Genomic DNA, 24,914 nt, shown 5'->3' on the forward strand with positions numbered 1-24,914 from the left:
AAAAGCGGCGTAAAGCGATACTCACCCATTCAGATGTTGACCTCTTTGAAATAAGATGAAACCCACGTCCACGGTTTGAGTACGAGAGCCTGGCACTGCTAAGGGACGGAACTCTGCAAAGCAACATGAAAGTCATAGACAACAAGATCACTGCTTCCCATATGACAATTGACTATAAATACTCGCGTGGCCGAAATTAAGAATGAATCCGTTATAATTAATTAATTCTCCACATTTGATTCCTTGTACGTTTGAATAATTAACTGTATTTTAAATGTCACTTTTGTTCTCGTTATCTTGTGATTTATTTTCATACACTCATTATATGGAAATATCCAGCGTTATCAATGTCATCAAATTTAGCATCAAACATTTATTCTGACAACGCATGACTCGTGGGAATATAAACTACCAGGGCAAACAAAGCATACACTCATATCTGATGTTGGCCAACAATTAATGGGTTTTCAATGGTGATGTATTTGATAGTAGTATCGCAGTGCTGTGTTTGGGCGACTATTATCGCCCCGTTACGTTGAGATAACAGTTGTATTTTTGTGAAATCCAATTTTCAAGTGTATACTTTCTTTTGGCCGGTAGTTTACCTTCAAATATCTACAGACATATTAGTATACATTATCCTTTTCTTTTTAGATGAAAGGTTGTCTATGCAGACATATCAGTTTATATTATCATTTTTCTATTTATATAAATAGTTTTAGCTTTTAAAAACAATGTTAAGTATATGCCTATACGTTCTTCATCAATGTTAAGAAAATATATATATTTTAAGATAAATATTGTTGTCTGTAAGAAATATTTAGAATGTATTTTTAATAAAGATAATTACATGACCTTTCTCTCCCCATGAGAAGCTTACTGCGTCTCAGAAGATGGGCTGTGTTTCTCCTGAAAACAAAGGCCGTGTTGGCGATGGCTTCCGCATGTAATGTCGGACAAAGCGGTTTACCCTGAACAAACTGTCATTGTTTACAAAGCCTAAAAATGTTTACGTTACTATGTATCGCAAGCATATGCGTTCCTTGTGTTTTCGAGCTGTTCTGATGCATATCTTCAGCCTTAAGTGTATGCATTACAGCAGACCTCTTACGTTAACGTGACGGTGGGGTATCCTTGTGGTTAAAGCACTCGTTAGTCACGCCGAAAACCCGGTTTCGATTCCCCACATGGGTACAATGTGTGAAGTCCATTTCTGGTGTTCCCCGCCGTGAAATTATTGGAATATTGCTAAAAGCGGCGTAAAACTAAACTCACTCGCTCAGTCATACGTTAACACAAAGTCGAAGTATATACCCTTGAAACATTTTCGACTGGGCAAACATTTGTATATTATTATATAGAGTGTAATCCGCCTATCACGACTTGGTCTGTATTCGACGGATTCATAATAATGTTTAAGGTCTACGGCTTGTATCATCCTCGGTCGTCAAGGACATTATTCATTCTATACCGATACATACCCTGGACTTACAATAGGTTCGTTTCGACGTTACAAGATGCATCATTTGTCGTCTCTTAATTAGCACTGAATTTCTATCGCCCGTGAGAGTAGGCTTTTTTTACGACTACTTTTAACTTAATATTTAAACTGGATCCGGCGAGGCCATAGAACTAAACGTGTCCTTATTATTCAGTCCAAAAGAATAACGGTATAATACACTGGGTTATCAAGGAAGGGTCATCTGCTGTTTTAGTAGGTGGGTTTTGTTTTTCCCAGCTTTTAGCAATATTCCAGCAATATCACTGCAGGGGACACCAGAAATGGGCTTCACACATTGTACCCATATTGGGAATTGAACCCGAGTCTTTGGCGTGACGAGCGAAGGCTTTAACCACTAGGCTACCCCACCGCCCCCTACTGATTGAAATTGACATCCATCACATAACTTGAACACTGTTCAAAGCGGAATGTGCACATCAGCTGATAAGACCATGGCGCTTCCTGAAGAAATGTCTCCCGTCAATTAAGTTCCGTTTTCCGCCATTATATGAAGCCCCTGAACGATACCAAAATACTGGAAGACTTAGAGGAACATATGACATAATTTCTCGACCTTTTTTTGTTATAATCACACGTTGTACAACAAAAGCGACAAAACCGTTTGTATATTTATAAAAACATTCTTCTAGACACAGAATCATTTGTGCGAATCCGACTGTATCATAATATCATAAGCATGTGTTTATGGATCAATGTCAAAAGTTAATTACACCTGGTCTTCCTAAAGGGAGATAATTCTCCATCACCCATAGCAACGACACAAACACATGCAAAAGCAAGCCAATTGTTCACCTGACAGAAAACGGCAACACTTTGTACAAATTATACATCGCGTCCAAAATAGCACAATAACGTAAGCTTCATCTTGGGATTAAGCAGCGTTTGGAATGAGCGCTCGATGGTTATCTCTAATTTATTCTAATGGTATATGCCACTACAAGAACCATTCTGTTTTCAAATACAGCAATGTCTGCAAGACATTTTGTCTCTGGTTTCCACATTTTGTTTCAATCTCATTAAATTCCGATCTCTGATATTCATTCCTCAGTGAGAGGTATACTTTAGAAGATGAAGATCGAATTTTAATGAGATGGCTCCACATTCAAGTTATAGACGGATCACGAACCCGATGAGATACTGATGCAGAGAATCCGTGAAACGCTTCGAACAGATTGTGTGTGTAGCCGCATACAGAGTGCAAGCATATTGTAACTATCTCTCTGACATTTTATATAATAGCTTGTGCCTGCGTTGCCCTCAATCTGGTCACTATCACAATGTTCGCTATCTACCTGTGAGGGTTCTCGCCGTTGTGTTGGGGTGTGGCTTCTCACTTGTGCACGCGGGAGTATCTGGCGTTCAGGATACGCCTTGGTCTAGCGGAGCATCCTCATCTGGCTAGCGAGGCGTAGCTCTGTAGGTTTGTAGGCTGATTACCCCAGAATGTCCATCTAGACTTGCTCCCGGTGATTGTTGGTATACAGTAAGTACATGTAGCACGGTGACTAGATGTAATGCCAGCTGTCTACAATTACACCCCTGCTCAGAGCCTTCGAGTGTTCATCTCTAAAACATTATGGTTTTTGTACGTTTTCATTAAGTGTAATGTTACTATTATCAGTTCCACTCTGTAATATGTTTACCTCTTGTTATTCTCTGAGGAACTGTTTTGTTTCTAATATCATATCGATCTATTTTGAGCCTGATAGTTCACAATAATTGGATTGTTCATGGGGACTTGCGGGTGTCTACGTATATTTTTTCACAAATTTCCGATTGTATCACAAAGTACTATACTAAGTGCATCTGTATGATATTACGCTGTGATGCCATTCATTGGCTTCTTCGTTAATCGTACCTTCGTGGAAATCGTTATTGATTTATTACATATTGAGTTGGTTGGGTATTGTTGACCCTTATTCCAACTATACATATCACACCAGAAATGGTCGAGGACTTCAAACGTTGTTTCCCTGTCAGGGATCGTACCCGTACCTTCGACCCAACAGGCCAACACCGTAACCACTAGACTAATCCACTGTCCCAATATGACATATTCAATGACATGCGGTCTGTAAATAATCGAGTTTGGACCAGACAATCCAGTGATCAGCATCATGAGCATCGATCTGCGCAATTGGGAACCGATGACATGCGTCAACCAAGCCAGCGAGCCTGATCACCCGATCCCGTTAGTCGCCTCTTACGACAAGCATGGGTTACTGAAGGTTCATTCTAACCCGGACCTTCACGGGTGAAAAATGATATCCTCTGGGACCTAACGTAATTTCTACATGGAGATTAAACTCATACTGGTTATTTCGCACGTTGTCACTGGCAGTCGACAACAGCTGGGTCGATGATAATGATTGCCATCCAACAAACCTGTTATTTAACATATGGTTATTGTTCCAATGTATAAACATGAATAGTATTTTCAGTGGACATGTATATGAGATAAACTTCATGTCGTCGTATTATAAATATATGAAACGGTTTCTGTAAAAATACACTTCATATATTGAGAGGTGACAAATATATATGTCTATCAATCTAGAATTTTTTTTTATTATTTACTGACGTATTTATTAAATAAATGAACAATACACGACAAACATCATCAAAGTTATACTATTCTACATCACAAACACTTCTGTATTAAGTTTTAAAGTTCTTACTTGTACAAATACTAATCAAAACAAGTTAAGGGCCACCCAATTCTTTGGTGTCCTCTCATGCTGCCTACAGCTAAAGAAGAAAATTCAGCTGGAGCATGGTGGTAAACCGAATGGCAGAAAACGAGTGTATCACGAACTTGATTGTTGTTTGTAGAGACTAAAGGAGGCCCTTCATCAAGGTCGAAGGACAAAGCTTCAGTATTTAGATGCCTCTGGTCATCTCTTGAAATTGAAACTGTAGATTGATGATGATGATGATGATGTCATTACAATTATAATAATGATGATAATGAAAGGGAAATATGAGATTTCTTGTATACAAATGTCTATATTTCATATATATCATGTTATCTACTATAAATATTATATGAATACAATCAAGGTTGTGTTATGTTATTGTCATGGGCAAGTCCATTTCTAAATTAGGGGAGGCCTGATTTTTCTCATTCTGCCTACACTTTTATTATGTCTGTAGGCAGAATGAGATGTAGGCAGAATGAGATGTAGGCAGACTGAGATGTAGTCAGAATGAAAGTAAACCAATTTTTTCATATTACGAATGTGAGTCATGCCATGATAGAGTATCTACTTTGGTATGAAACAATAACGTGGTCCTGAAATTCTTTCTACATTAGTGTTCTGCTTTCCACACCATCTTTTCTCAGTCATACCGAGACAATCAATGAATCAGAGACCCTCAGTAAGTCTAGAAATCCCTTGGGAAGAGCCACTACAGAGTCTTGTATAAAACATCTCCCGTTACCTCTATCTTCAGATCGTGCTCTGAACACACGGCCCCCTCATCTTGCCCGCCCGACACCCCGGGGAGAATATAGGATAGTACTCCTCCACGGAATCTACAGGTAAGACTTCAACACCTGTAATTAAGCCGGAGTATGTTTTACCGCTTCCCGTGGTTAGGGGATGCGGCGGTGTAGATACAGAGCTAGTTGTAGGGTAAACAGCACAGCCACCAGTTCCTCCTATGCAAATGTGTACATACCGCTAGTAATTCCATACGTTAATGCTTGCTGAAGGCAAAATATGCTGTAATGTGTTTTAACTGAGCTTCTCCTTCAAACTGGTTCCCAATTGCGCAGATCGATGCTCATGCTGTTGATCACTGGATTGTCTGGTCCAGACTCGATTATTTACAGACCGCCGCCATATAGCTGGAATATTGCTGAGTGCGGCGTAAAACTAAACTCACTCACTCACTCACTTCAAACTGGTAGTCGGCGATGTGCATTGAAAGAGAACTTACGTGAGAATGACATGCACCTGATGTTGTGGTTTCACATTGTTGTGTTGCTACAGTCCCCTGTCAATCTCACTTGCTGCTGAAAGATCAGGATGCAGCAAGCAAATTGCCATAAAAACGTGAAGATATAAATGAATATGATGAGTTGGTTACAAGAAACAAGAGAAGTCGTTTCACAAACTTAACATAGGACCATTTCTTTAATTACTCTTACATTTGGGTAAAACTATACATTTATACAGCTTTATAAATGAAACATGTTTTTGCTTATTTCGAGACTGCAGGGATCGTTTACACATACATGGACATTCCATATGAATGGTAGAGATAGCTTCTTAAGTGGCTATCAGCTCTCTGTGTAGTACCATGAATTCAATGTGATAAGAAAGTTATCCTGTATGTGTCTCTCGTCAGCAAGACTGTGAGAGTGAATGAATACCATCCAAACGGTATTTGACAGATTTACATCAAACTTGTTACGACTGACATCAACTAAGCCGCTCTTTAATTTGAATAATGCATCTATCATAATATGAAATACAGTGAAACTTTGTTTATCCGGAAGGTAGAGTGTTCCAAGTGAAGCAATATATACTAGTAGTAAGGTAACTTAGAAAAAGGGTTTCTATTCTAATCCTCCGAAATTCGTAATTTCCGAATTAAGATATATATTTTTTACATTTTTAATTAATAGGTTCTGTTCCGTATTTCACAACCATGTTATTTTTTTACATTTAAACATCAATTATCCGGACCTTGCACACTTATGGGGTAAAAAAATGGTTTCCTGTACCATTTAAAATGACCATACTGACGCTGCAGTACTCGTGCCTTGTTGGACCTAACTAGCTCATCTCCACCACAGTTTATCGACTTGTTACAATGACAGCAAGTAGGTTAGGCATGGTTTTCACTGGCTTTATCTACCCGGGAACAGGCCGGAGAAGGGCTCTAGGTTCCTGCGTCTCCGTCCTTTAGTGAATGGGGCGATCCAATTTCTTCAATTATATCAGTAATGACCGGGTAATCAATTTCTGGAGCGGTAGCTGAGCAGCGAAGCTGGGAGACGGTACGCGAAGAAGGAGGGGATGCTCAGAAACCAATACATCCGTTGCGCTGGAACAACAATTCGTTTTGCTTCAATGGTTTGCGATAGCACGGGCGTAGTCGTTTGCGGTTTACGTTGGGCGTATTTGGTTGGTGTCACGGCATAAAAAGCACTAAGTAGATTAATCGTAAAATAATTATGTGATAGCGCAGCAGTGAGTCTATCGGTATACCATGTTTACATCGATAGGCTTCAATCCTAATTGACATGGCGAGAAAATTGTTGAGTTTTCTTCAAGAGACACACCTGCAACAAACTGTATCAGCAATACTTCATTTAGAGAGAGTGAGTTTATTTTACGCAGCTGTGAGCAATATTCCAGCAACATCACGGCGGAGAACTTCATTTAGAGAGAAACAAATATTTTTATCCCCCCCAGCATGTAGTCGTCGCCTCGTCCGTCCGTCCGTCCGTCAGTAATCATTTTGTTTCCGGAGCATAACTCAAAAACCGTTCAATATTTTTCAACAAACATTGGTAGATATATCAAACAGAACCTAAGGTGGTGTCTTTTGCTATTTACAGATTTTTGTCATTTTTATTTTTCTCGGTTTCCATGGAAACGATTCGGACTTAGTCTCAAAAGGGAGGGGTGGGTTTTGTTCCGGATCACAACTCGAAAACAGTTCAATATTTTTTTACAAGACTTGACAGGTATATCAATCAGATCTTGAAGTATTGTCTTTTGCTATTTGCAGATTTTTGACGTTTTTATTTTTCATGATTTCCATGGAAACAATTTGGACTTAGTCAAAAAAAATCAAGTTGGACTTTAAGTAACTGTCAGTTGATTTGTTCTTTCAAATTTATGGGGGCTGGGGGGATTTGTCATTTTCTGATGGCTCTTGTTATTTAAGATGTTTGAGGTATGACAGCAGAGAAACAGAAAAGTATAAAATGTATCACTTCATACTATTTTCAAATCGGGAAAATTACATGATACATTAAAAACAGAATCTAATTTTGAAATCATATAATGTTTTTCGTAAACAATACATTAAGTCAGCAACACATACCTATGTACCCGGAAAGTCACAAAGAACATCTAGTGACCTAATGATTCTTCATATCATTATTGGACGGTGGGGTAGTCTAGTGGTTAAACCGTGCGCTCCTCACGCCGAAGACACGGTTCGATTCCCCTCTTGGGTACAATGTATGAAGCCCATTTTTGGTGTCCCCCGCCGTGATATTGCTGGATTATTGCTAAAAGCAGCGTAAAACCTTACTCACTCACATTAATATTTTCCATGTGGAGGATGCTGGTTGTGTTGTGTTGCATTGTAAATGTCTTGTTGGGTATATGTAGTTGCTAGATAATTTATGATTAATGAAGTATGAATGCCGGTCGGAAGTTATCATGATTTTGTTCTGTTTGGTTACTTATGGCACAATGTAGATGTTGATACTGGATAATCTGGCAATAATATTCTGGCCCCAAAAGCTTGATTCAATGCGTTTAAATCATGAGATGAAATTAATCACCCAGCTGCCCCACTCAAGTTTCATCAGTTTAAATTGACAGCAATTCTTGTCCCATCTAAAGTTTCTTAAGAAGAAATTGTCCTTGTACTTATCCCGCGTCAAGTTTCAAATGGTAAAATTGACCACTGCTGTGTTCCCTGAATTAGTTTTTGTAAAGTTGCTAAAGACCAGTTTCTTCCGGACTGCACCCTTCATCATAAAAAACCGCAAATAGAACATAACTGAAAATTGCCTAAAATCCCAGTCCTACCATCCATTTCCTTCACTCAAGCCACTTCATAGTTTAGTAGTTTAATGTATCCCTTCACCCAAGTAATGCTTTGTAAACATGGTAACTACTGGCGTTTATATTGCAGGGATAACCAGTTGACCAGGGCAGACCCTGGTAATATAATATGTCGGAATTACCCAAAGAACACTTCTCAAATAGACGCTGATCAGTCCCTTGAGTTTGTCTGTGTCATTAAATGCATGGCCAGTGAAGACAAGTAAATTGTGTCTGAAAAGTTTCCCAAAAACTCATCATCCCCACACATAACAAGTTAGGCAAATGATGTTTTTTGCTGAATCATCATAACTATATAATGTTTGAGAAATAGGGATTTCTAGTTCAGCCAATCATTACTCATCATAAATCAAGTTTATTATTCACTACGTAGGCGGTTATCTCCCTTTACATAAAAACATCTCTTCGCGTAACTGACTAGAAAGTATTTAGTTACTTTAGTAACAACAATATGGATTTATTGAGAAAACAGTTAAGGAAATCAATACCCTTCCAGCATGAATGATTCTCTGGCGGAAGACGGGCGAACCCTTCTTAAAGGGCACAGGCGACCCCGTTTATTGAAGAATTAGTTTGTTTGCTCATAAATTGGTAGTTTATTAGTATAGCTTGTTAGCCAAACGACGCTCTAGTTGATAAATATAGGCGAGCTTGGTGCAGTTTTAAATTGGCTATTTTCCGACTTTGGCTCCCGGGAGTTAATGATGATTTTCACGTTCCATCGATACAGTGCTGTGATTGGATCGATTCTCACACCCATGGTTATCTATATGGGAATGTCAGACGCTATGCCTGTTTTAAATCGGACCTGAGAGTGTTAGGGAGTTAGTGAACTTTGCTCAAATATAACACTTTGATTGAACTGTTTTTCCAATTTGTTTACACATCGAATTTCATTTTTTCAAACGTTTATAGATAGGATTTTTGATGGTGTACTGGTGGTTTAAGGGTGGGTGATTTATCGAAGTTGTAAATCTATCTGACTTTCTCAGCCAGAAAGGAGGCAATGAAACCAGTTTTAGTCGATATGAAATGGGTCTGCTACACACACAAGCCATTTTGTCCTCGCGAACAGCAATTACATTTCTTTGAGGATATGATTATTTTGAGCAAATGTAACGTTTGCATTGTTAAATAAAATAAAATCCACATTTGCATGGTCTTAGTCTCGTACACAATGTATATAGATTATTGCAAAGAATAGTTCTGCAGCGACCAATAAGTTGACATCGCATGACGTAGCGGTACGAGATTTCACATCTATAGGGATAAAAGGGAAAAGCGCCATTTCCAAAGTCATACGATTTTTTTTGGCCGAAAGTAACATCCGTATGACAATCCCTACTATATATATAATACGTTTTTGTTCATGAATCACTGTGATGATACCAGGTGTTCGTATAAGGAGTGGATATCACCACACAGTGACATTCGTCACAAACACTTGCAGTGCCAAGTTAATTGTTCGCCAGAAACACAAGAAAACATACAAGTCAATATAGTGGATTGCATTGGCCATGGGGATTTGTCACCTATGTCTCCAGTTTGGAAATGTTTTAACCATGTCTTCCCTTGAACGTTTTGACAATGTATCTGAAGCCTTGAATGCTGCAACCCGAACCGAAATTAGGCTCGCTACTCAAGCCAAAACGGAACAAGACTATGTTCAATGTCCTATTATTATTGTGTTGTACTTCATAATATCGTTTGAGTTAAATTTCATGTCCGCGACGCTGTATCTTTATAGATAATTGAAGTGAGTGAGTATAGTTTGTAACAATATTCCAGCAATATCACTGCGGGGGACACCAGAAATGGGCTTTACACACTGTACCCATTCGGTGAATCCAACACGGGTTTTCGGCGTGACGAGCGAACGCTTCAACCACTGGGCTACCCCTAGACTAAGGCTTAGTCTCTGAATATATATAATTTTGATAGTAACAAACAAGCCCATTTATATTGAAAAGGAGCCCTAGGTGGACCAGAGATTCCTGAACCTGAGGAAATCTAGACTTGCTTTATTTAGGGCTTTAGCATTGCAGGGAGGGATTGGCAGTAGGGAAATTAATGTGGTTCAGAGACTGTGAGACAGACTAGGCTACCCCAACCGCCCCAGATAATGGAAGTAAACCGACATGAATCTGTATAGTTGTGAAAGATATCTTAAGATCTTGAAACAGTAAGTTATATATTGGGGAAGTTTTCACGTGAAAGTTGGTCATAACCAATTAAGGCGTTTTTTCACTTTTTCACATGTGTAAATGTGTGCCTGGAAATGTCAAATAAAACTAAAATATGTCTTCAAATATACACGATTTCGTGAATGTACATTTCCTACTGACAACAATTTACATCATGTTTATTTGCAAAGATGGCGTATCTAAATATATGTAAAACTATTCATGTGATTTGTGAGCATGAAAACTACGCTTGAGTGCCAGATAGGAAATTGCATATATGTTCTAACGCGCCCTGGAGCTAATGTTGTACACTCGAATGGGTTTGGAATAAAATTTACGGTCAGCGCGTTATTCGCTTGTGCAAATATAACCTACCGCCATGTTGTATTAAACGTTTCATGGGTGTTTCATGTAAAGATATTATAACTGTAACCCTACAACTAATATTGTTTCAAGGCCGTCCAATTAAATACCACCTTAGATCGTGTCTCAAAATAAAAACACATTTTTATAAACAAATTGACTTTCTAGGAGCGTTAAAAAATATATATAATCAATTAAACACTACAAGTGTATGGTTATCAGGGTAGGTAATCACCAAAATGAAATTCATACCAATTTAATGAAACAGCTATTGTCTCTTTATGGATTATGAGATCATATTACCATCTCTGAAAGGTCCTATGAAACTAGTGGTGTACCAGATGTTGGATACATAAATATTATATCCTTGGAAGACAAGTAATGGTTTCACGTTTATAGATGATGGCGTGCAATAGGTTTACGGGCTTTTTACAATCGATTGGTCATATCTCATTTTACTTAAGAGATCAAAATAGTTAGTGGCATATTTTACATAACAAAATGTCTGCTCGAAGGTCATTTGTGTGTCCCATGTGCGCCTCAATAAATCTACCGTTAGCTTATTGGAAGTACGAGAAATTTAATTTTCATGAAAATATTTGATTAATGAGATAAGGTTTAGAAAGAGTTTCAATAATCCATTAGCATTGTCCACTATGTCACTTGTCGCTTTCTCGAGCCAGCGGCAATCAAGAGGAGCAGGTGTTATTGAGAAGATATTCTTCATATTCTTCATAAAATGAGGTTATCTTATGAAAGTAATTGGATTACCCTCTTGATGAGAGACTTGGTGATGTAATTGATGAAGAAAAGCATCTGAATATTCAGTTAAAGGAAAATAACGTTTTGATCCATTTCAACGAACTCTTTTAACCACTGAAGAAAAGCATGTCGTCATGGGTTCAACGAAATGAAGCAATATTGCTTCTTTCTGTTCAGTTGCAATTTGTAATTGTTCAAAAGTTGTTCAAATGAATATTCATGAATGATGTAAACTGTCAGGATTCTCCAATTCCTTGATTGAAATGTGTAACGAACATGTCTTAAAGTTTCGTAGCATTAAACAAATCTTCGTAATAAAAATATGAAGGAACGTGGACTTTAGTTAAAAGTGCTCCATTTGTTTCTTCATGCACCAAAACAAACCACAAAGCTACGGAAATTAATTCTCGACTTCAAAGAACACTGTCATTTAATGTATAAAGCCAGTTCTTGACTTCATATGAAAATGACGCCAGTGCTAATAACAGGTGATGGATAAGGCGGCCTCATCTTGCCAATCATTAGTCAAATCCATTACAGTCATGATAAATGCAAAGCGGATAAAAACATATTGGTAAAAAGAGACCTACATATCATCGTCATTGAACATTTTTAGATGTATTTAGTAGTCGTGATTGGGAACGCTTCAAAAAACGGCATGTCGCAGGTGGTTTCAGCCCGTTTACCTGGAGTAATAGCCACGTGTATGTCAATTTATCGTCATCCGAAGTCATACGGGTCGCCAATTTATTAACGGTAAAATGCAAGACCACCATTTAGAGTTTTGAACAAACGAAAAATATTGATTTGGAGTGTTTACGTCGGTTTCAGGATATATGTGTTTGTTTGAATTGAAATGAAAGAAGACATTTATATTAACTCTGTGGAAGTTTTAGATTTGATGTTACGAAAACCGGGAAAAGAAAAAAAACAGAGAAACTTTTATGGTGTTTAATCTGAAATCAGCAGTACGTGATGTGTGTTTCATCAAATAATCGAGACTGGTTACTCTCCAGCGTTGACGTAATATATATTCTCATAACAGAAATTACTATGCAAGTGTGTCGTTGTTTAAAGACATTTGTTATGTTATTAAAATATTAAGTTGCCTGGAGTGACGTTTTAAAGTCGGTATGACTTAACTGGTAAATAGATACAGATAGTTTCGGTATTATGTACACACAGAAAAGATTCTGATATTATATAATAATACCACTGTTTCGTTTAATCGAAAAATCTGATCAATTTTCTTATCCATTACCTCACTGCTGCCTTCAAGTTCCTATATCAACTTGCTTCAATGTATCCAAGCGAAGTACATTATATAACAGACTTGAGCTATATTGGAATCCAAATGCTTCTCAACAAGAACCATTAGTTTCGTCTATAAAACTCGAGAGAATATTTCCTGCCATTTACAATTTCAAATATAATCATCATGTGATCGCTTATTGTCAGTGTACTGTATTCCACGGTGGTAGTGGAGAAGTCGTTCTAATGATGATTTGATACCATAACTCGAGTTCAGTATACCTTATTAACTCTATGACAAAGATCTGTCTATACCAAGGCATCCCTTCACCTTTTAATCAAGTCAAACTACAGAGAAATAGTAGATAAAGAATGGGTTCGTTTAGAAAAGAACAAACACTTTAGAAAGTTCTCAAAGATAGGCGTGTCAGCTCACTTGTGGATAAAATGCCCGGTCCCCCAGCCTCCAGAATAAACACCAGACTCAATATAAAATATCGATTAGCTGCTAAAGAAGTTCCGATTCGAGTCTGAAGTATGTATATAGAGAAGTTTGGGCTTAATCAAATATAATTTTAATTTTATGGAATTAAAACTGAATTAAAAGTTTCTTACATTTAATATTGAGAACATTTAAATCTAATTTATATAATTTACGTATTCAGACTACTTTGAAAATCGATATTGATTATAAAGAGATTTATTTAACTATCCTCAATAAGAAAACGTCAAGTCAAGGGAATCTCGGGTCTTGACTAACCTCAGAAACAGATACTTTGTATCTGACGGGAAAATAGCTGTTTGCGAAAGTGCCTGAAATTGAAAATGGCACACTTCTATCTGAACATAATTTATCGCTAATTGAAAATGTATTTATCTAATGAGTGCCATCAAACAATACATTCATTTACAGTATCAGTTTCGGTATTTTCAACAAAACAAGCTGTTCATATTTGTTCCACCCCTGCCAACAAACTATTCATGTTACACATATTTTTAAAGAAACTTGCCATTTATAAAAAAAATCAAACCCCACGAGGATCAACTTGATGTTAAATGTTCACCTGCTCAAAAGAAACCTTTATGAACCGGAATTGATGTCAAAGCGGTCAATCATGATGGAGATTGTTTGGCCACCCGGTTGACACCTCGTCCAATTATTATGATGATACTTTGGTGGACAGCCTTCTGCAGACATGGTTATATACATTATTTCCATCTCTCGGTCTGTTTGCAATCACCGAACTTCGTTACACTTTCCAATTTTCACCGTCATAAATAGAAACTAGGTTTCACTCTTACCTTACTAATGTTTTATTGAAATGACTTCCTATTGTATGCCCGTCTGGGAAAGTGTAGTTTACGCCAACCTTTCTCTTGACAAGTCCTGCAAGATTTCTAGGGCTTCAAAAGTCGATAATGGGGTCTAGCTGATAGAGTTTCCGAGGTTGGTCATTACAACGACAAATGGCAGGTAATTTTACATTCTCCTATCAAAGTCTCAATGTGTTTAGCTACATGGACGGGACTTGTGTAGAGCTCCGCACAGCGTGGTTTCAATCACAGCTCTGTGATGAAATACCTCGTCGGACGAGACAATGAAGCAGAGCTTATGACAGGGTGGCTGGTGAAGGTTTGTCATGTCGATGGATAAGTCTGAAGTGGTACGGGGTTTGATGTCGCGTTCACAATTATCAAACTTGTACGTGTGCGTGCGTGCGTGCGTGCGTGTATTGATCCCATTCAATGCGAACAATACTTGTTTTATCTGCTAAATGTTCAGTACCGACCAGGGTAACGACATGTGAGTGAGTTTGTTTTTACGCCGCTTTTAGCAATATTCCAGCAATATCACGACGGGGGGACACCATAAATGCGCTTCACACATTGTACCCATGTGGAGAATTGAACCCGGGTCTTCGGCGTGACGAGCGAACGCTTTAACCACTAGGCTACCCCACCGACCTACGGTAATGGAGATATATGGCGGTTACAACGGGATCATGAAGCCTGACATATACACTGTTCTCGTGATATACAGTAAATCATTCCTAACAGGTGAAGCCAGTAGTATATTTTTGTTCAGATGTTTTCGGTGAACCTTCAACAAGACGTCGCTTCTAATTGTAATAAAGTTGGTCACCAATTTATCTTATCCTAATGAGGTAACCACACTTTTGAATGATTCAGAAAATAGAATCGTTACCAAGAAAGTCCAACTCGTCATTGACACTCCAGCTTCTTAAATGCTTAAACATTTTTTAAGATTAATTAATTTGGACAAACGACTTAATACCTTAAGTTTGAGCCTTATTTATCCACACTGTAAGTTTTGATCGTAAATTGCAGAGTTTAAAAAGAGGTAATCATGTTATTCTTTTTCCACTTCTGATAATTGATCAAGTTTGTTTTAATGTATACTCATGCCAATAATGGTTGTCACCTCCTTCAATTTTGTAATTGGTGAGGTGTGTGTGTGTGTGTGAGGGGAGGAGGGTGACAACCACTATTGGCATGAGTATATATGCAGACACATGTTTCCGACAATAATTATGTCGTCAGTCATTTGATATTTTACAACACAACAGTGTATACAGACAGGTCTACAGGTTTGAAAATATCGATTTAAAGTGGCAGCATGATGGTTACTGGACAGGATATTCCGAAACAATGAAACTCAAAATGAAATATATCCTCCAGGTCAGATGTGGTATTTATCACGATGATGAGACTAGATGTTCTGTCAACAGATGGTTGTTGGTTTCTGTTACAGCGTGTAACCTATTTCTTTAATCTCATATAAGGTGTTAAATTGATGTTCATAGCTGTCATTATCTGCCAAATTAATGACACATCAATCAACCGTAAATTGACAGCTGTTGTTTTAAACAAACACGACTCTTACCAAATGAAACAATACAGGGCGATGGGCCATTTTCCCTGCTATTAAAATATTTTCGGTATTTTGTTGTGATAATTTCAACATTTGCAGACAGATGTTAAATTATGGACGCATTTAAATTGCTTAAAAAGAAAGTTTACCCTTGAAAATTGGATTTGACCAATACATTACAAAATATACTTCCCATCAAAAGTTTAGACTCACTTAAAACACTCACTATATGATATGTATATAATATGTATGGTTACATCGAAGATTGATTTCACCACTTACTTGGGGGAACCAACTGCAAACCTTATGCAGATGAATTGCACGAGGATCAAGCATCAAATTGCTGAAAAGCATGTGCAAATATCGTGCATGTGAACAGCTGCGTTTTGTGTAAAGTTTTGTTAAGAATTCGCCAATTTTCACTGATTGTTATCAATTATTAAACTCATGACAGTAATCCTTTCCGTTACGAATTTTTTTACAATACACCAGTTCATGTGTAAACAGTACCTTTAAACATAGACTAAGGCTTAGTCTCTGAATATATATAATTTTGATAGTAACAAACAAGCCCATTTATATTGAAAAGGAGCCCTTGGGACACCAGAGATTCAGAAAGGGCTTTAGCACTGCAGGGAGGGCTTGGCAGTAGGGAAATTAATACGGTTCAGGGACTGTGAGACAGACTACTTTAAACAGTATGGAATATTTTGCAAAATTTGCTTTAGAACAGTTGCCTGAAGTAAGTGGTTATATTAACATTAGTGAGTCTAAACTTTTGATGGGAAGTATATCTCTGAGAACGTTACTGAACGTCACCGATACGTTGCGAACGCCCACGACACCAGTATGATAGCCATATCCCACATATCACATACATCACCATCAATAATCCCTTCCTGCTTGTATCAGGTCTAGAAACAAGCGTGGTTTTCTCGAAGCATATATATCATTATGATGCATGATGGCATATTCAGTTCAGGATATCCGCCATGTGACTTTATTTCTAATTACTAAGCGACAAATGATCGATTGAAAGAATTTGATATTACTGGTTTCTTCAATTATTTGGATTAAACGCTGTATTCCAGCTTCAGGTCGATGCTGTGAATAGTTGATTAAGATTTCAATTATTCAATGCAAACTGGATTTAAATTTTGCAATGCAAATTGAATTTTAAATTTTTCAATGCAAATTGAATTTTAAATTTTTCAATGCAAATTGAATTCTAATTTGTTTCAATGCAAACTGGATTTAAAATTTGCAATGCAAATTTAATTTTAAGGACACCCGGTGTCTTTACTAATTATCAGCGATCCATCCCTACATCTATAATTTTCATCCATATTTTGAGGAGAAAATTAATTTACCTTTGCCTTTTCCCCTCAATGGAATCTGTTTTAGCAGATTATTCTCTGGCGTTGGCCCATCTGGCGTATTTGGTGACATGCATTTTATGAAGTAGATTCAGTTTAATGACATGGTCTCTTTACCTCGAAAACAAATTAATCTATGGTGGCAAATCTGTACGGAATATCATTGTGGGTGAGTTCAGATATTATACACAGGATTATCTTCGTGAAATGTTCTAATTATGTTTTGTTATGTTCCGTTTTCTAAAATATTCACCAAGATATTGTAAAACAGTACAAAGATGTATGCGATTTGGATTATTTGTTCGATAAAATAACACATTAGAATTCAGTGTACAAAATACCCGTGAAGATCCGGGTTAGAATTGGTCTTCAGTAACCCATGCTTGTCGTAAGAGGCGATTGGCGGGATCGAGTGGTCAGGCTCGCTGACTTGGTTGACACATGTCATTGCATCCCAGTTGCGTAGAACGATGCTCATGCTGTTGGTAGCTGGATTGTCTGGTTCAGACTCGATTATTTACAGACCGTCGCTGTATGGCTGGAATATTGCCGAGTGCGGCGTAAAACTAACCTCACGCACTCAATGTACAAGATGTCAGAACAAAAATGCCGATAACAGTAAGTAGGATCAAGAAACACCCCATGTCTCACCACTGCTCAGTTTTGAACTATCAGAAATAATTGTCTTACACATTAGATATCGCCTATATCTCTCGTTTCCATGGAAACAGGTAGAAGATTAAGTATTCTCTTATGAACGCTACATCATACACCAATCTGATTGTAAACAGGATCCTCGCTCAGGCTGGATGTACAAGTGAACATTATACATGATGCATAGCTTGCAGACAAATCGAGGTTTATTGTATTTTGTTTCAGTGTTGAGTTTATGTTCATATTGAAGGATCTGACACTTCATTGATGTGTCGCATTTCACTCTTAATGAAATCTGCCTGTCGATGTGGTGATGGATAAAGCACTTTGGGCGGGGATCGTCCTGTAGCAGCAGCAGCAGTAGCAGTAGCAGCAGCAGTAGCGACAACATCGCAAAACAATACCAGTGTGCGAAATAGTTTCCAAATTCACTAGCCAGTTGGGCGAGTGACTGTAGAGATTTATTGGCCCGAGTGGAGTTTTACTAGCCACGGGCTAGCGTGCAAGTGGCTATTTTACACACTGTCTGAGACAGGGGGATAGTTTGGTTTATCGCCGATTGGAACTGTATTACAGTTATATCACAACGTGTCAGTTTGATGTGAATGGGAAGTTCGACGTGATGCATTTCTAGTCACTACTCCCGCCAATCTGTTAAGCAGTATCAGATCTCTAAGGCAGTATGTCAATCTCAAATGTATATGGCAGCATTAAAAGCATATCGCCTCAAATCTGTATGACTATATCAGAAACAAACCATCTCAAATCGGTATGACAATGTGAGAAACAAATCATCTCAAATCTGTATGATAATGTGAGAAACAACCAATCTCAAATCTGTATGGCAATATGAGACACTTACCATCTGAAATCTGTATGACTATATGAGAAACCGAACATTTCAAATCTGTGTAAACAAACCGATACTGCGGTCATCGACCAATGCTCGCATATACATAAGATGAACACTGACAAATGCATTGTTCTTGTAAAAAGGACAGCATATGGCTTCTTATAACTAGGTAGTGAAATGTAAAATACGAAGCCCTTGTATTTGCCGATGTGTAAAGGGAGTGGGTTCAAACAAGACCATTCTTGTCACCCACATCTCAAATGAACGACAGAAGGAATGTGAATCGCGCCGATATCAAAATCTTTCAAAAGAGACTTTAATAGAGTCTAATTCCTGACTGAATATGCTTTGCGTCACCTTTATCATGCGCAGCGAGGGTGTTTGTTGCCATTTACTCTGGTTGACTAAACGTAACCACAACTTCACTCAACTATAATTATTCTGTTTAATATATTCTGTTTGGTGCGTCAATACAAGCAAGAAGTTGCACTGTAACAAGTTGTTTAAAAGTTCATCAGATCTCACAATCAACACATAAAATTTCACAGTGACTACGTTCAATTAAACAAGACTCGCGATTTGAAAGAACATGCTATGGTTCACCGATCCGTCCTATAGTCGTGTACTGAACGTTTCACGGATTAGAGTGTCGGGTGTATGCGTGGCAGCTTGTCTTGTATTCAGTTGCTAAAAACATCACAAAGTGTGGACGCATTATCTAGCGATAACTCCATCTTGTGTATTCACATCTGATTTAGTTAAGCTAACATGCAGTACAAATTGGGGATAAACATGAGTTCGATTAGTTCATGAAATTGAAATGAATCATTATCCTCTTCGACCGATTACATCTGGATAAGTTCAAATTTTCGTTAATTAAATCTACCTAATGTTAATCAGCTCCCTATTTGCGGAACAGTTACAGAAACGTGATTACACTTCGATAACCCTCAGGACCGCCAAATTAGGAATTCTGGGATACATTTGAATGGAGACAAGGGTTGTTTATTGAGTTGGTCAGGTCAACCGTTAAGAATAACAAGATGGGGATGTTGGCCACGTTATCAAATTGACGATGAACACACCTGTGAATAGCTAAACTGGCAGACAAACGAAGTCCCCGAAAATGTCCGCAAGTTCATTTATACATGACAAGTCCCAGGACCACTGTTTGGGTCTTACAAACGAGTCAGCGCCTTTAATTAAGCCTCCTATCGTGCCAGCTGCCCAATCAATGGTAAGGGTCTTCTCTATGGCGTGAAGTGAATGGGGGCAAGCAAATTTGTTCCGTTAGCCGGCTGTTACATTTGATTACCTGTCGGTGTATCTGGCCAGGCTTAAAGACCCCTTAGTACGAGGGGCCAGTGTAGTTAATCAAACGCTTCGTACCGTTTTAGCGTGAGATTCTAGATTTTACAAAAACCGCTGTCAGTTGCAGTTTGTTTGGCGTCGATTACACTTGCACACCGTTCGTTTCACATTTGTTAGCACAGTCGGAACTCTGGTCCAGAGACGCACATTTCAATTCGAAGATGCTTATTTCAGGCTCATCTTTGCGGGAGACTTCCATATCTCTAACCCAACTCTCTTAGGTTTAGGGCAAGCGTTCCGGTTTTCTCCCTCTGGAAGACGATATGATGTGTATAGAGGTGATCTGGTGTTGTGTGAGCATCAGACCTTGTGGCAGATGGTTCATTTTGGGGGGAAACTCAGAAATAAAAGTAAAATTTCTGAATGTGGAGATTTCACATGATACTTAATCCTACAAGAAATGGCCAAATATAATGGAGTATTATTGCTAAAGTTGTAGATACAGGGGCGGCTCCAAGTCTTTTTTAAAAGCGTTGTGTTCCACTTGAGCAATTCGTAACTTCAGTTGGGAAGAAAGTCCACCGAAAAGCCGATTCCTACTCCAAAAACACAATGTGTAAACCATTATAAAATTTACTTTAACAGCCAAATTTAATGTTATGATGGTAGCCATATGTAAACAGCATCACAGATGTAAAAAGGATTTTAAAAACTTGATTTAAAGACCCGAGGTTGAGGTTTTCTTCGTATCGTATCAGTGAGATCCCAGAAGGACAGATGTTAGTGACTCAAACCTAATATATGTATATATACGGACATACCACATTATTGGTCTGTGGTAGATTACAGCTCATTTTAAAACCAAACACTTTAGACTAAGTATATGTCTATGTACAATGCCATTGGCTAATTGGCTGACTGACTGATTCGCTGACCCAACTAGCTGATCTGTTAGCGGAAGGCCTGAGTCGTTGTTGATAGTTTCGAATGTAACCACAGATAATCGGCCGTTGTCCAACAAAGAATAAAACTTCTTATGATTTTTTATTGACCACCACAAGTTATGGGTATTCTCTCAAAACGAAAATGTTAGCTGTCTGAAATCTCGGTTTACATTACAATTGTTTTCACTACCTCAGTTTGGATTTAAATTCAAAGTATTTCGGGGAGTTTAAAAGTGACGCCAACCTCTTAGAAACTTATAGCAGTGACATGTTTTGTGATTGTTTGATTTTAACCTCGGTAGCAATTTTATCATAGAGTAAGTGGACGTGGCTTTACCTCATCCATGCGGGGAATCGAACCCAGGAATTCGGTGTCACGAGCAAATGCTTTAACTATTACTACAGTACTAAGCAATCACCATCCTCAACCATCCTGCAATATTTCTCCTCTAAAAATTTCTCCTTCGAAAGCAATTTTTCTTTTAAGTTTTAGCCAAGTTGTAAAATGCACGGTGCATATGTTGTTATCTACCAATACAAAGACAGATACCTTGTTATGAAGACAGCCGCTCCCATATTCACTTTCGGTATATGCTATTGTAATTTGTTGTAAAACGCATTAGGGCGCATGCCTACCAGATAGAATCTTGAAATTTTCGCATTTCGTGGGCTCAGCCTTTAATGAAATTTATAACTACCATTTATTTTCTAACCAAATGGTTAATTATGCACACAGACATGCTTTCATTATGAAAAATCTGTTGATCATTATGACGCTAATTTGATTTTTCTTCTCCGAATTTCTGCTGGATTCATTTCACTGCGGGACAACCGGAAGTCATGAAAAATTGGGCCCAGTACACTTTTGTAATAACTTCAGCGGGCAAGTCGTCTATATATGATTGACCGTATAGGTCATGTCTTGAAACATGATTTCAAAAGCGACCCTTGAGCTGACGAAAAACAAGTTAGCAAGATATCACAAACACTCATTTAAAATCAAAGAGTCCTTCAATTGACTAGGGCTTCTACGACTAGCCTCTTCTATAGGAAAATGTGTGTGCCAGGACCAAACAGCAGAAACAAGAAATGCAAATTGGTAGAATTGTCTAAACTTGAATTTAGACTCTTGAGACATAATTCCCAAAGACAATTCAACATGAAAAGCTGACCCAAATGAGAATAATATTTCTTAAGCTTGGAGGTTTCGCAATTCATATATGCTTTTCTCTTGGGTTCATCAGTTCCTTGGACATCTAGCGTTACAATGGTACAAGACGTTCATTTGCCCTCTCTTCGACCTCCTACAATTGTATTGTGTAAATACACACTAAAATAGGGAGATTATAGCAATCGCTACTCCAAATGTCCACTCGCGGAACCCTGAGCTTAACGCTCTGTGTTCCTCTATCGATCATATTTCCATCAGCGCGTGCAATTTCCCGCCATTTTGATGAAGAGGACAAATACTCTCATTTACTTAGGCCAGAATCCTGTCGCTTCACCATTTAACAGGTTTCAGTTGATAAGTGAAGACAGTTCTAGAAAATTTTATGTGGCCGCGAAGGGATAACAAACCAGTTGGTGAGGAAATGAAGAATTTTAAACCTTGGGCTTGGTGACAGTCGAAGTCTTTCAGGATATTTTTTCGCGTTTGATTTGCGAGAGTGCTGAGATCGGACTGGAGTCGAGAGTACTCAAGCCGCGCATGCTCTGACAGCCCATGGAATACTCTCCAAGCGGCTGTTTTTCGTCTTGGAAATTGCTGTAGGGTTACCTTAAATCTCGCAACAGCGAGATGAGATTTTCATGTTTTTTATATGATTTAAAAGAGATGTGATGATCTGAAAATGTCGAGTTTTCTCAAGAGTCTCGCCCCGAGTCACTTCAGAAAGCAACACATTTCATCCATGTCATTTTAAACTTCAAACGTGTACCTCAGCTGGGATCGAATTTAAATTCTCCTCAACAGTTTTTAGCTGAAACTCACTTCATCTTTTGTTCGGCGTAACCTGATTTTGACACAAGACGGAAATCGATGGTTTAAGCCCTACTACGTCTTTTTAAGTGTCCGGACAATTTCGTCCAGAGATTCTAAAGTTGAGCCAGTGTTCCAACTTCGTACAGCGTCTGTCTGTCATGTTAACACACCTACCTCGATGTTGCAGTCATGTACAGTTTATGTCTCTGATCCCGTTTGACAATTCTGTCAGACTTTGTGAAATTATTTATCAGAATATCATTTTGGCCTAAAAAATTTAATCACTTCAAAACGTTATCATAACTTCTTGACGTCTTCTTTAATGCACACAACCGCTTAGTCCATTATGGCTTGGACAGTAAATTAGAAAGCCATGAAAAATTAAAGTGCTATTACCCTACTTTAATAGTTTTTATTCTCTAATCAATTTCAAAAGGTTCTAAAATTCAAAACGTCATTTATCAGAATTCAAAAAGGCAGTCGTATAAAGCGTTTGAAAGGCATTTCATCAGCTGAGTGGTCTATTGCAAGAGCGGCTTTAGCCTTTATCGGAGAAATATGAGTTTCAATGTAATTAATAGACGCCAATTCAATGTGGATGTCGATGGTGTACGGCTGATCAGAAGAACACGGCGTGGTTCAGATTACACGGGAACTGACACTATAAATATTGACTCGTGTTAGTTTTGCTTGGAATTTACATCACAAAGTTGGCGTACTGAGCGCTGGCCCTGTGATGCGATTTCACGGCAAGGCACCTCTAGATGGAACTCGACGTGGATGATGGACAAAGAGGCTTTGAACGTCGTTTTCGTCCCCGCTGATCATAGCTTAAGTCTCTGCATTGCGTTTTTTCACATCTTCAATTTTTCGATTCACTGCCCTTCAGATGAATACAACAGTGCCCCGGGTTATTTAGACAATGAAATAGTGAAAAGTTATGAAACTAACTTTTCGGAGGACCTGTTGCCATTGAGGATACTTTCTGACCCCATCACCTTTCGCCGGTCCTGCTGATTGGCAGACATGGGTACGAACGTTAACATTGACGTGCTGGGATGTGATGGGTAGCTAATCATTACCTCGCGCGAGTTTGTTCTTTATTCAATTGCTCTGTGCAAGAAAGACTGTAGGAATCGGGATCTGTTACAGTACCGCTATTCATCAACCCTGACTTCACTGCAGCGATCAAAATGAGTGTGTAAACATTTGTATTTGCTTCCATCAAATTCTTGTGTCAATTATGTTTTCTTGACATCACATATAATATACATACATTCATCAAATATTTCACCATCGCTACACATTCTCGAATGCGTTTGCATTAGGAAGACATTCAAAATTACATCTACATAAGACGTTTATATAAATTGAACTTATAAAGATAAGGCTTGACAATAAAATGAAATGATTTAAGATTCACATGTTAAAGCGAGATGTTTTGTATTCAATAATCTAGCATCATGGACGGCCATTGACCTCCATGCCGATCTTTATGTAATAAATGATGACTTGTTATTTTGCCACATCAATTTTGAAAAAAAAATATTGACAGTAAGAAAGTTATTCGCAGACGATCAATCCAATATGGCGCCGCAATAAGTCATGTAGATCTAACAAATTCATCATTTTTTCGAGTTGTTTATACAGTTAACTGTTCATAGGTTGGCCAGCGATACTTAATAAGGTTTCACGTACACGATATGAGGACTGAAGGGTGATACCCTTATAACGCTACGGGCGATTTTATTTGCCTTTAGTCTGAGTCACGGCATTACGATGGGTCTGGTTAAGTTTAGCAGTAGAAGTTTGAGTTAAGATTGTGTGAAGACAGGACTTTGAAGTTTAACAAGAAGTGGAAATAGCCTAGCTGAGACCCCTAGAGATAGTTCAGATAAGATGTCATCAAAGGAAGCGAGGTTTTGTTCGATACCAATCACGTGACTGAAGATAGAACTGATTCCGTACAATATGGACAATATGGATTTGTTGCCGAATGCAAT

At 38.2% G+C, this 24,914-nt stretch overlaps 1 long non-coding RNA gene across 1 annotated transcript in view; it reads left to right on the plus strand.

Annotated features, from left to right (window-relative positions):
- The window catches only part of LOC124281332, a 165,385-nt gene that overhangs the window by 75,264 nt on the left and 65,207 nt on the right, over positions 1-24,914 (plus strand). The window contains exon 2 of the long non-coding RNA XR_006899904.1: positions 4,976-5,063. This is a non-coding gene — a long non-coding RNA (uncharacterized LOC124281332). The remainder of the gene's footprint in view (positions 1-4,975; positions 5,064-24,914) is intronic.

This window comes from Haliotis rubra, unplaced genomic scaffold, assembly GCF_003918875.1.
Source record: "Haliotis rubra isolate DU_JTF1 unplaced genomic scaffold, ASM391887v1 Scf282, whole genome shotgun sequence".
Lineage (NCBI taxonomy): Eukaryota > Metazoa > Mollusca > Gastropoda > Lepetellida > Haliotidae > Haliotis > Haliotis rubra.